The sequence below is a fragment of the Equus quagga genome, chromosome 6 (genome assembly GCF_021613505.1).
Source record: "Equus quagga isolate Etosha38 chromosome 6, UCLA_HA_Equagga_1.0, whole genome shotgun sequence".
NCBI lineage: Eukaryota > Metazoa > Chordata > Mammalia > Perissodactyla > Equidae > Equus > Equus quagga.
The window spans coordinates 82260026-82272504 of record NC_060272.1 but is presented as its reverse complement, the minus strand read 5'-3'; positions in this window follow the sequence as shown (position 1 = coordinate 82272504).

Sequence of the window (12479 nt, the reverse complement as noted above, 5' to 3'; positions counted from 1 at the left end):
GCAATGTAGATGTTTAAAATAAATGTTTCCCTAAGGAATACACTGAAAATTTAGAAGTGACATCAGCAAGATGGTGGAATAGTTGATCCCTGGCTTTAGCTTCCCTCACAAATATACAGATTAGCAACTACTCACAGACAATAACACTTTTGTGAAAAATCCAAAACCTGGAGGGAGGCTGAAGGACCCCCTTCAGGAGCACAAAAGCTGAAATAACTTACATTAGACAGAAGAGTCAGAGGAGTGGTTTCACTTTAAATGTATTACCTTCTTCCAGGCCAGCAACAAACTACACCGAGAGGAATTCCCATCACCTGTGATTTCTCCAGTGGGGAACAGAGAGCCCAAGGCAGACATTCAGCTCCCCTAGAATTGTGGGGCACTCCTCAGGAGGCCTACTTCTTTCTCAAGCCATGGCGAACAGATGTGAACTGGCAGGGCTAGACCACCTAGGGTCAGCCTAGAGCAAAATAATGGGGACAAGGCTCACCAACCAGTCACAGATCTTGGTGGTAACACTATGTCCCTGCCAGCAGTGCTATCTGACCAGAAGCTTTCTCCATCCTTGGAGATAAACTGCAACACTATATGGCCAGTGAGTACAACCAGCAGTTCTGTCAGGCTAAGACTTCTAGCCAGTGGTCCACTTCACCCAAGGAGCCAAGCCTGTGACTCCAGCTGGCTGGAGAGCAGAGACAGCAACCCTACTCAGACTCATATCTCAGCCTTCAGCCTCACACAAACCTGGAGCATATCTGAGGTCCCATCCTACCTGGGACTCTAGTTGGTGCCCCTGCCCGACCAAGCACAACCAGTGGACCCACCTAATCATGCAGTCCAGTCTGCAGCCTTGCTGAAAACAGAGTATGGCCAGTGGACCACTTGACCAGGTACTACAGCCTGTGGCACCAACTAACCAGAGGTAACTGCAGAGCCCAGGCTGTGGCCCTGCATGATCATGGAATTCAGCCAGCAACACTGCCTTGCCAGAGAGCTCAGCCTGCAGCCACATCCATTTGCAGAATCTTGCCAGTGGCACTTGCTCGGCAGGAATCACAGCATGCATCCTTGGGAGCCAGGGCAGTGACCCCGCCAGAATGTGAAGCCCAGCTGGCCACTATGCCCTACTGCAGAGCCCAGGAGAGAACCCACCTGACTATGGAGAACAGCCAGTGGTCCCGTCCATTCAGGGAGCCTAGTCAGAGGCCCCGAATGAGGAACTCAGCTAGTGGAACTGCCAGATCACAGAGCCCAGCCAGCTGATCTGCCCAACTAGAGCTCAGGCAGAGGTCCTAACTAAACCCAAGTCCAGGCCTTGGACTTGTCCAATCAGAGACTGGAAGAATCCTCCACCTCCCACTGTATACTACAAGCCAGCCTGGCTAGAACACTTGGTTGGGATGCCTAGTAAAGGTCTGTGTCTGCCACAGTGAACCTATAAAGAATGAAAGATGACTACTTCCTTAATTGTGCAGACACTGACATAAGAATACAAGGATCAAAAAGACAATGGGAAACATGACACCACCAATGGTGCCTAGATTTAGGGTATAGCTTATTTTTGCAGGTAACATCACAGGGACTATGATCCCAACCCACCAATTAAACTAGGAGAGGTTCAATAGAGACTTATAGTTCAGAGATCAATTCTCTTGGGGAAAAAAATCTTACTATTCAATTGATCTAAATGCTCACATTAGAATTCTAATGAACACAGCATATACAATTAAATTTATGTATCTGGGTTTAATTTAATTTAATTTAATTTTTATTTAATGTTTTATTTAATGTTTCATAAAAAAATCACTGCACCTATTAATCTCTCTAACAAAAATTTTGAAGTGGGAAATTAAATACTGAAATTTATTTATTATATGAATGAAGGAAACAAAACATAAAGGAAAATTGATATTTGGAAGCAAGGAAGAAAAATAAAGCTCAGATGAAGGACAATATATTCTAAAACATTCAAAATTATATTGAGTCAGGATTTTAAAAAGAATGTTATATATTTTGTCTGGGACTAGGATATTATTTGATTATTTTCTTTAGGGAGATAAAAGACCTTTAGTGGTATTTTTAAATGCAGAATGAATGTGTCTTTATAGATAACAATGTGCCCCTTGTAGTCATGATTTATTTGTGAGAATTCTAAATTTAAAAAATCAAATGTATGCAACACCAATGGACAGAACATCCAGACAGAAAATCAACAAGGAAATAATAGAATTAAATGAAAAATTAGACCAGATGGACTTAATAGATATATATAGAACACTTCATCCAAAAACAGCAGGTTACACATTCTTCTCAAGTGCACATGGAACATTCTCAAGGATTGACCATATTTTGGGAACCAAAGCAAACATCAATAAATACAAGAGAGTTGAAATAATATCAAGCATCTTTTCTGATCATAACGCTATTAAACTAGAAATCAACTACAAGAAAAAAGCAGAGAAAGGTGCAAAAATGTGGAGACTAAACAACACGCTTCTGAACAAACAATGGATCATGGAAGAAATTAAAGAAGAAATCATATATTATCTGGAGACAAATGAAAATGAGAACACGACATACCAAATCATTTGGGATGCAGCAAAAGCAGTCCTAAGAGGGAAATTCATCGCAATACAGGCTCACCTCACTAAACAAGAAAAATCTCACGTAAGCAACCTCAAACGACACCTAACAGCACTAGAAAAAGAAGAACAAAGAAAGCCCAGAGTCAGTAGAAGGAGGGAAATAATAAAAATAAGAGTAGAAATAAACGACATTGAAACAAAAAAGACAATAGTAAGGATCAATGAAACAAAGAGTTGGTTCTTCGAAAGAATTAACAAAATTGACAAACCCCTAGCCAGACTCACCAAGAAAAGAAGAGAGAAATCGCAAATAAATAAAATTAGGAATGAGAGAGGAGAAATCACAACAGATACCAATGAAATACAAGAGATCATAAGAGAATACTATGAAAAACTATATGCCAACAAATTGAACAACCTGGAAGAAATGGACAAATTCCTAGACTCCTACAATCTCCACAAACTGAATCAGGAAGAAATGGAGAATCTGAATAGGCCAATCACAAGTAAGGAAATAGAAACGGTAATCAAAAACCTCCCCAAAAACAAGAGTCCAGGACCAGAGGGCTTCTCTGGAGAATTCTACCAAACATTTAAAGAAGACTTAATACCTATTCTTCTCAAACTGTTCCAGAAAATTGAGAAAGATGGAGTACTCCCTAACACATTCTATGAAGCCAACATCACTCTGATCCCCAAACCTGACAAGGACAACACAAAGAAGGAGAACTACAGGCCGATATCACTGATGAACATAGATGCAAAAATCATCAACAAAATTCTGGCAAACCGAATACAGCAATACATCAAAAAGATTATACACCATGATCAAGTGGGATTTATACCAGGGACACAGGGATGGTTCAATATCCGCAAGTCAATCAACGTGATACACTACATCAACAGAATGAAAAACAAAAACCACATGATCATCTCAATAGATGCAGAGAAAGCATTTGACAAGATCCAACACCCAGTTATGATAAAAACCCTCAATAAAATGGGTATAGAAGGAAAGTACCTCAACATAATAAAGGCCATATATGACAGACCCACAGCCAACATCATACTCAATGGACAAAAACTGAAAGCCATCCCTCTGAGGACAGGAACAAGACAAGGGTGCCCACTTTCACCACTCCTATTCAGCATAGTACTGGAGGTGTTGGCCAGAGCAATTCAGCAGGAAAAAGAAATAAAAGGAATCCAAATAGGTAACGAAGAAGTAAAACTCTCGCTGTTTGCAGACGACATGATCTTATATATAGAAAACCCCAAAGAATCCATAGAAAAACTATTAGAAATAATCAACAACTACAGCAAAGTAGCAGGGTATAAAATTAACGTACATAAATCAGTAGCATTTCTATACACTAACAATGAACTAACAGAAAAAGAACTCAAGAACTCAATCCCATTCACAATCGCAACGAAAAGAATAAAATACCTTGGGATCAACTTAACCAAGGAAGTGAAGGATCTATACAATGAAAACTACAAGACTTTCTTGAAAGAAATTGACGACGACATAAAGAGATGGAAAGACATTCCATGCACATGTATTGGAAGAATAAACATAGTTAAAATGTCCATACTACCTAAAGCAATCTACAGATTCAATGCTATCCCAATCAGAATCCAAAGAACATTCTTCACAGAAATTGAACAAACAATCCTAAAATTCATATGGGGCAACAAAAGATCGCGAATTGCTAAAGCAATCCTGAGCAAAAAACACAAAGCCAGCAGAATCACAATCCCTGATTTCAAAACATACTACAAAGCTACAGTGATCAAAACAGCATGGTACTGGTACAAAAACAGGTCCACAGATCAATGGAACAGAATTGAAAGCCCAGAGATAAAGCCACACATCTATGGACAGCTAATCTTCGACAAAGGAGCAGAGGGCCTACAATGGAGAAAAGAAAGTCTCTTCAACAAATGGTGCTGGGAAAACTGGACAGCCACATGCAAAAGATTGAAAATTGACCATTCTTTTTCACCACACACCAAAATAAACTCAAAATGGATCAAAGACCTAAAGATTAGGCCTGAGACAATAAGTCTTTTGGAAGAGAATATAGGCAGTACACTCTTTGACATCAGTTTCAAAAGAATCTTTTCGGACACTGTAACTCCTCAGTTGAGGGAAACAATAGAAAGAATAAACAAATGGGACTTCATCAGACTAAAGAGCTTCTTCAAGGCAAGGGAAAACAGGATTGAAACAAAAAAACAGCTCACTAATTGGGAAAAAATATTTACAAGCCACTTATCCGACAAAGGGTTAATCTCCATAATATACAAAGAACTCACACTGCTTAACAACAAAAAAACAAACAACCCGATCAAAAAATGGGCAGAGGACATGAACAGACATTTCTCAAAAGAAGATATGAATATGGCCAATAGACACATGAAAAGATGTTCATCATCGCTAATCATCAGGGAAATGCAAATCAAAACTACACTAAGATATCACCTTACACCCGTTAGATTGGCAAAACATCCAAAACCAAGAGCGACAAATGTTGGAGAGGTTGTGGAGAAAAAGGAAACCTCATACACTGTTGGTGGGAATGCAAACTGGTACAGCCACCATGGAAAACAGTATGGAGATTTCTCAAAAAGTTAAAAATAGAAATACCCTATGACCCAGCCATCCCATTACTGGGTATCTATCCTAAGAACCTGAAATCAGAAATCCCAAGAGTCTGTTGCACCCCTATGTTCATCGCAGCATTATTTACAATAGCCAAGACGTGGAACCAACCTACATGCCCAGAAACTGATGATTGGATTAAGAAGATGTGTTATGTATACACAATCGAATACTACTCAGCCATAATAAAAGACAAAATTGGCCCATTCACAGCAACTTGGATGGACCTCGAGGGTATTATGTTAAGCGAAATAAGCCAGTCAGAGAAAGACGAAATCTATATGACTCCACTCATAGGTGGAAGTTAGTATATGGATAAGGAGATCAGATCGGTGGTTACCAGGGAAATGGGGGGTGGGGGGAGGACACAAAGGGGGAAGTGGTGTACCCACAACATGACTAACAAAAATGTACAACTGAAATCTCACAAGGTTGTAATCTATCATAACATTAATAAAAAAATAAAAAAAATAAGCAGCTGAAACAATTCAAAAAAAAATCAAATGTATGCATACTTCAAGAATGGGAAATCATGGAGATCATTTTTATATTATTATATTTTATCATAGTGATTAAATATGTATAAAATAAAATTTACCATTTTCACCATTTTTAATTGTACAGCTCAGTGGCATTAACTACATTCATATTGTTGTGCCACCATCACCGCCATCCATCTCCAGACTTCATTTCATCTGGCAAACTGAAATCACACCCACTAAACATTAGCTCCCAATTACCCTCTCCTCCCGATCCCTAGCAACCACCATTTTACTTCCTGTTTCTCTGAATTTAGCTGCTTTAAGTACTTCGTATAAGTGGGGTTATACATTACTTGTCCCTTTGTAACTGCTTTGTCTCACTTAGCAAGATGTCCTCAAGGTTCATCATGCTGTAGCATACGTCCACCAAGTGCTTCTTACATCTCATGTTAGAGGAAAGCCTTAGTCTTCATAACAGACGTGCGGAGCTAGACAACTTTCACCAGTGAGGGCCTTCCGAATGAGAGGGCCAAATACAAGGTGTCGTGTTTATGAAAACGGGAGCCTGATATGCTAGCAGGATCCAGAAAGAGTAACAAAAAGAGCATGACATAAAGCTATGCAAGGCTCCCTTCTCACTGGGCCACCCTTGAAGTCCTCAGTGCTGCCCTTCAGCAAATAGTGTGCATCAGGCCACCTTGCATGTCTGTAAAATACAGTACAATACAGTTTCATTGAGGGTTGAAAGTTTTGTATTTAATATCTGGCATATGCTAATTTAAGGCTTCAGGGAAATTAATGCAAATATAAAAGACTGGCTAAGAATCATTGACACCATGAGTAAACTTCAAATCAATGGTTCCATTAAATTTAAGGCAATTTTACTGTCTTCATGATAGTACTAAATTGCATGATAAAAAATAGAACTTGGTCCGTAAAATACAGCATTTACTATATGTTTCATGGTATATTTTCTTTTGCCTTGCCTCCGAACTTTATTTTTTAGAGCCTTATTGAGACATAATTGACAAGTAACTTTGTGTAAATTTAAAATGTAAAACAGAATGATTTGATACATACGTGCATTGTAAAATGATTACCATAATAGGGTTAGTCAACCCCTCCATCATCTCATGTTTTAATCATTTGTGTGTGTGTGATAAGAACATTTAAGATCTATTCTCTTAGCAAACTTTAAGTATATAATATAGTGTTGTTAACCAGTTTCATCATGTTGTACAATATCCCCAGAACTTATTCATCTAATGACTGGGCGTTTGTACCCTTTGACCAATATCTCCCCATTTGCCCCCAGTTCAGCCCCATTCTACTCTGTTTCTGTGAGTTTGGGCGTTTTAGATTTTACATATAAGCGATATCATATGGAAACTGTCTTTCTTTAACTTATTTCACTTAGCGTAATGCTCTCTAGTTGCATCCATATTGTCACAAATGGTAGAATTTCATTCTTTCTCATGGTTGAATAATATTCCCTTGTGTATATTTTTACCACATCTTCTTTATCCTTTCACATGTTGATGGACACTTAGGTTATTTATATATCTTGGCTTTTGTGAATAATGCTACAATAAACATGACAGTGCACACATCTCTCTGAAATCTTGTTTTCTTTTACTTTGGAGGTACACCAGAAGTGAGATGGCTGGATCATATATTAGTTCTATTTTTAGTTTTTTGAGAAATCTCCGTACTATTTTTCATAATGGTTGTACCAATTCACATTCCAATCTACAGTGCACAAGGGTTCCCTTTTATGCCCACACTTGCCAACACTTCTTATCTCTTATCTTCTTGATGATAGCCACTCTAATGTGAGGTAATATTGTGGTTTTAATTTGCATTTTCCTGATATTAGTGACGTTGATGACCTTTTCATGTACCTGTTGCTGTTAGTATGTCTTCTTTGGAAAAATATTTATTCAATTCCTCAGCCCATTTTCTACTTGGCCTGTTTATAATTTCCTATTGAGTTGTATAATTTTAAATATATTTTGGATGTCAACCCATATCAGATATATGACTTTGAAATATTTTCCCCCATTTGACAGGTTGTCTTTTCATTTTGTGGATCATTATCTTTGTTGTGCAGAAGCTTTTTCAGTTTGATGTCCTCCCACTTGTTCATTTTGCTTTTGTTGCCTTTGTTTTTGTTGTCAAATCCAAAAACAAAAGCCAAGATCAATGTCAAGAAACTTACCCACTATGTTTTCTTCCAGGAGTTTTATAGTTTCAAGTCTTAAGTTCAACCCTTTAATCCATTTTGAATTGCTTTTTGTGTATAGTGTAGGATACTAGTCCTATTTCACTTTTTTGCATGTGACTATCCAGTTTTCCAATCTCCACTTATTTAAGAGATTATCCTTTTCCAATTTTCTATTCTTGGCTCTTTTGTTGGAAATGTATGGACCAGATATGAGTGGGTTTATTTCTCAGGTCTCTATTCTGTTCCATTGATCAATGTCTCTGCTTTCCTGCCACAATCATATTGTTTTGACTAACTAAACTTTGTAACTATTTTAAAATCAGGAAGTGTAATACCTCCAGCTATTTGTTCTTTTCTCTTGACGTAGCTGTGGCTGTTTAGGGTCTTCTGTGATTCCACAGAAATTTTAGAATTTTTTAAAATTTATTTTTACAAAGCCATTGAAATTTTGACAGGAATTGCATTTAATTGCCAGATCTATTGAGTAGTCTGGACTTTTAAAAAATATTAATTCTTCTAATTCACGAGCACAGAATAGTTTTCCATTTATTTGTGTCATCTTCAATTTATTTTATCTTTGTCTTATACTTTTCAGTATATAGATCTTTCAGCTTCTTTGTTCAATTTATACCTAAGTATTTTATTATTTTTGATGCTATTATTACTGGGATTGTTTTATTAATTTGTCTTTCCAATAATTTATTGATTGTGTGTGTGAACAAAACTGATTTTTGTATATTGATTTTGTATCCTGCAACTTTACTGAATTTGTTTATTAGTTCTAACAAGTTTTGTGTGTGTGTGTGTGTGTGGAGTTTACAGTTTTCCATACATAGCGTGTTGTCATCTACAAATAGAGGCAGTTTTATTTTTTTCCTTTTTGCTTTGGATTCCTTTTATTTATTTTCCTTGTCTAATTTCTCTGTTTAGGACTTCCCACACTATTTTGAAAAACACTGGTGAGAGTGGGCATCTTTATCTTCGTCTTGTTCTTAGAAGAAAAACTTTAAAATTTTCAACATTGGATATGATGTTACCTGTGAGCTTGTCATATCTAGCCTATATCATGTTGAATTACGTTCACTCTATACTCAGTGTGTTGCAAGTTTTTGTTATGAAACAATGTTGAATTTTGTCGTATGCTTTTTATGTATCAAGAGAATCATCTGATTCTTATCTTGTGTTCTATTAATGTGGTGTATCATATTTATTGATTTGCATATGTTGAACCACCCTTGCCTCCAAAGGATAAATCCCACTTGATCATGGTGCATATTATTTCAAATGTGGTGTTGAAGTTGGTTTGCTAATATTTTCGTAAGAATTTTTGCATCTATATTCATCAGGGATATTGATGTATACTTTTCTTGTGGTGTCCTCATCTGTTTTTTGTATAATGCTAATACTGCTCTTGCAAAATGCATTTGGAATTGCTCCCTCCTCTTCTATTTTTGGAAGATTTTGAGAAAAATTGGTACTAATTATTCATCAAATGTTTGTGAAATTCACCAGTGAAACAAGCTGATCCTAGACTTTTCTTTGTTGGGAGGTTTTGATTACTGATGCAATACCTTACTTGTAATTGGTCTCTTCAGATTTTCTATTCCTTCATGATCCAGTCTTGGTAGGTTATATGCTTCTAGGAATTTATGCACTTCTTCTAGGTTGTGAAATTTGTTGGCATATTATTGTTCGTAGTAGTCTCTTATAATGCTTTTTAAACACTTTCTACTTGTGTGATATCACTTGTAATGACTACTCTTTCATTTAAAATTTTATTTATTTGATCCTTTTTTTCTTTGCTTGGTTGTTCTGACTAAAGGATCACCATTTTGTTTATCTTTTAAAAAGTTAGCTATTAGTTTAATCGATTCTTTTCAAGATTTACATATATTTTTAATGTCTTCTTGGACACAATGGTTGTTAAGGAGTGTGTTTAATTTCCACATGTTTTCTAATTTTCTAGTTTTTCTCCTATTATTTATTTCTGGTTTTATACCATGTGGTCAGAAATGATACTTGGCATGATCTCAGTCTTCTAAATTTCCTAGGATTTATTTTGTGAACTAAAATATGATCTATCCTGGCAACATTCCTTGTATATTTCAGAAGAATGCATGTTCTGCTGCTGTTGGATTGAATATCCTGTGTATGTCCAGTAGGCCCTTTTATTCTAAAGTATAGTTCAAGTCCACTCTTATAGATTTTCTGTCTGGATGATCTACCTATTGTCAAAAGTTTGTTTTTAAAGTCCCTACTATTATTTTCTTTTTATCTATTTCTTCCTTCAGATCTGTTAGTATTTGTCTAATATATTTCAGTGCTCATATTTGGTGCATTTATATTTACAATTATTATATCCTCTTGATAAATTTACCTTTTTATCTTTAAAATGTCCCTTTTGTCTTGTTTCGACATTTTTTTGCTTAAAATCTACGTTGTCTGTTAAAAATATTGCAACTTCTAATGTCTTTTGTTACTGCTTAATGGAACATCTCCCCTGCACCTTCACTTTGAGCCTATCTGTGTCCTGAAAGCTTTAGGGAGTCTCTTGTAAGCAACATATAGTTGAGTCTCTTTTATTTTTATATATTCAGCAATATTAAGGCTTTTGATTGGAAAATTTAATCCACTATACTTAAGGTGATTATTGTTAGATAAAAACTTACTAATACCATCATATTAATTGTTTTTATGGATGTTTTATAGTTTCTTTCTTCCAATTTTCTCTCTTGTCTTCCTTGTGAATTAATGATTTTTCACAGCAGTATGCTTTGATTCCTCTCTCTTTATCTTTTTCGTATCTGCTGTAGCTTTCTATTTTGTGGTTATCATGAAGCTTATAAAAAATACTTGTAATAGTCTATTTTTCAATCAAAAACGCAACCGTTTTATTTCCCCTCTTTTTATGTTTTATGTCTCAATTTAGCTGTTTTTATATTGTGTATTCATTAACAAATTATTGTAGTTTACTTATTTTAATACATCTTTCTTTTAACTTTTATACTAGAATTATATTATTATATAATAATATATTTATAATTATTATACTAGAATTCTGATTTTGACTATAAACAAACCTTTACCAATGTGTCATATATTTTCATATATTTTTATGTTACTAATTAATGACCTTTCATTTTTGCTTGAAGAACTCTTTTCAGCATTTTTTTAAGGCAACTCAAGTGGAGTCGAACTCCCGCAAGTTTTGTTTGTTATGGAAAGTCTTTATCTTACTTTCATCTCTTAAGGTCAACTTTGCTGGGTAAAGTATTCTTGATTGGCACTTTTCTTTCTTTCACCACATTAAATATATCATCCTTTTCTCTCCTAACCTGAAAAGTCTCTGCTGAGAAATCCTCTGATTGCCTTATAGAGTTTCCCTTGTATGAGAGAATTTTTTCTCCTAAAAGGTTTTTAAAATTATCTGTCTTTGATTGTAGACTGTTTTATTATAATGTATCTGGAGAATAGCATTTTGGATTAAAATTTGGTGGTGACCTATTAGCTTTCTAAAGTTGGATGTTCACATCTCTCCCCATATTTGGAAATTGGCCATTTCTTGCTTAAATAAACTTTCTGCTACCTTGTCTCTCTTTTCTCCTCATATGCCTTCTCTGGATTCTGTAAAGCCAGGCCAGGTGCTGACAGACTCCCTTTTACTTTCACTAGGGTGGTGCTGAATATTCAAGTTTGTGCTTTCTCCTAAACCTGAAGATTTGAGGAGGTATCCTGTGTGTTCTCACTAGGCATCTGCAAAATTTCACTCTCTCCACTGGTGTGAGTGCTCACAAGGAGAAAGAAATAGGGTGGGGATATGTGTAATTGAGGCATGTGAAACACTGGGGGTGCCTATGGGATATTTGGAGGAATCTATAGGCGGCACTTCCACAGTGGCTCATGGGTGTTCTTCCCAATGGAATCTGTGATGTGGGTAGTCAGATCTGCATCCCTTTGATACATTCCATCCTGAGTCATGTGGGCTGTTTTCCCAGTGGTTCACCACCCCTCAATCATTTAGATCTTGCCTCGGTCCTCTGAATGGGGTGGAAGAGAAAGGTGTTTATTTTGAAGCATCTCATACAGTTGCGGATGTGTGAAGCCAGATGCCCACTCACATGGTCTCACTTTCTTCAGCAGGAGAAATCATGAGCCAACAAGGGCTCTCATCACTGAGCTATGCTGCCTTGGGGAGGGTTGATATGAGTAAAGTGAACTTGTTCCTTTTACTCTTTCCCATGCATCCAATCTTGGCTTTTTAAAAATTTTCTTCAACAATATGCTGTAAATTTTGTGATTCATTTCTATACTTCCACAAAGGCTCTCTCATCTGTGTATGATTGTCTAATTCAGCACTCTCCAGGGGCTCCCAGTTCATGGCCAAAAAGGGCTTGAGCTGGTTCATGGGCCACTTCAGGGTCAGATAGTTTATTAATATAATATAATATATAATAATAATATGTAATAATATAATATAATAATAATATAATGTAATATATACTAATGATATAATATATAATATA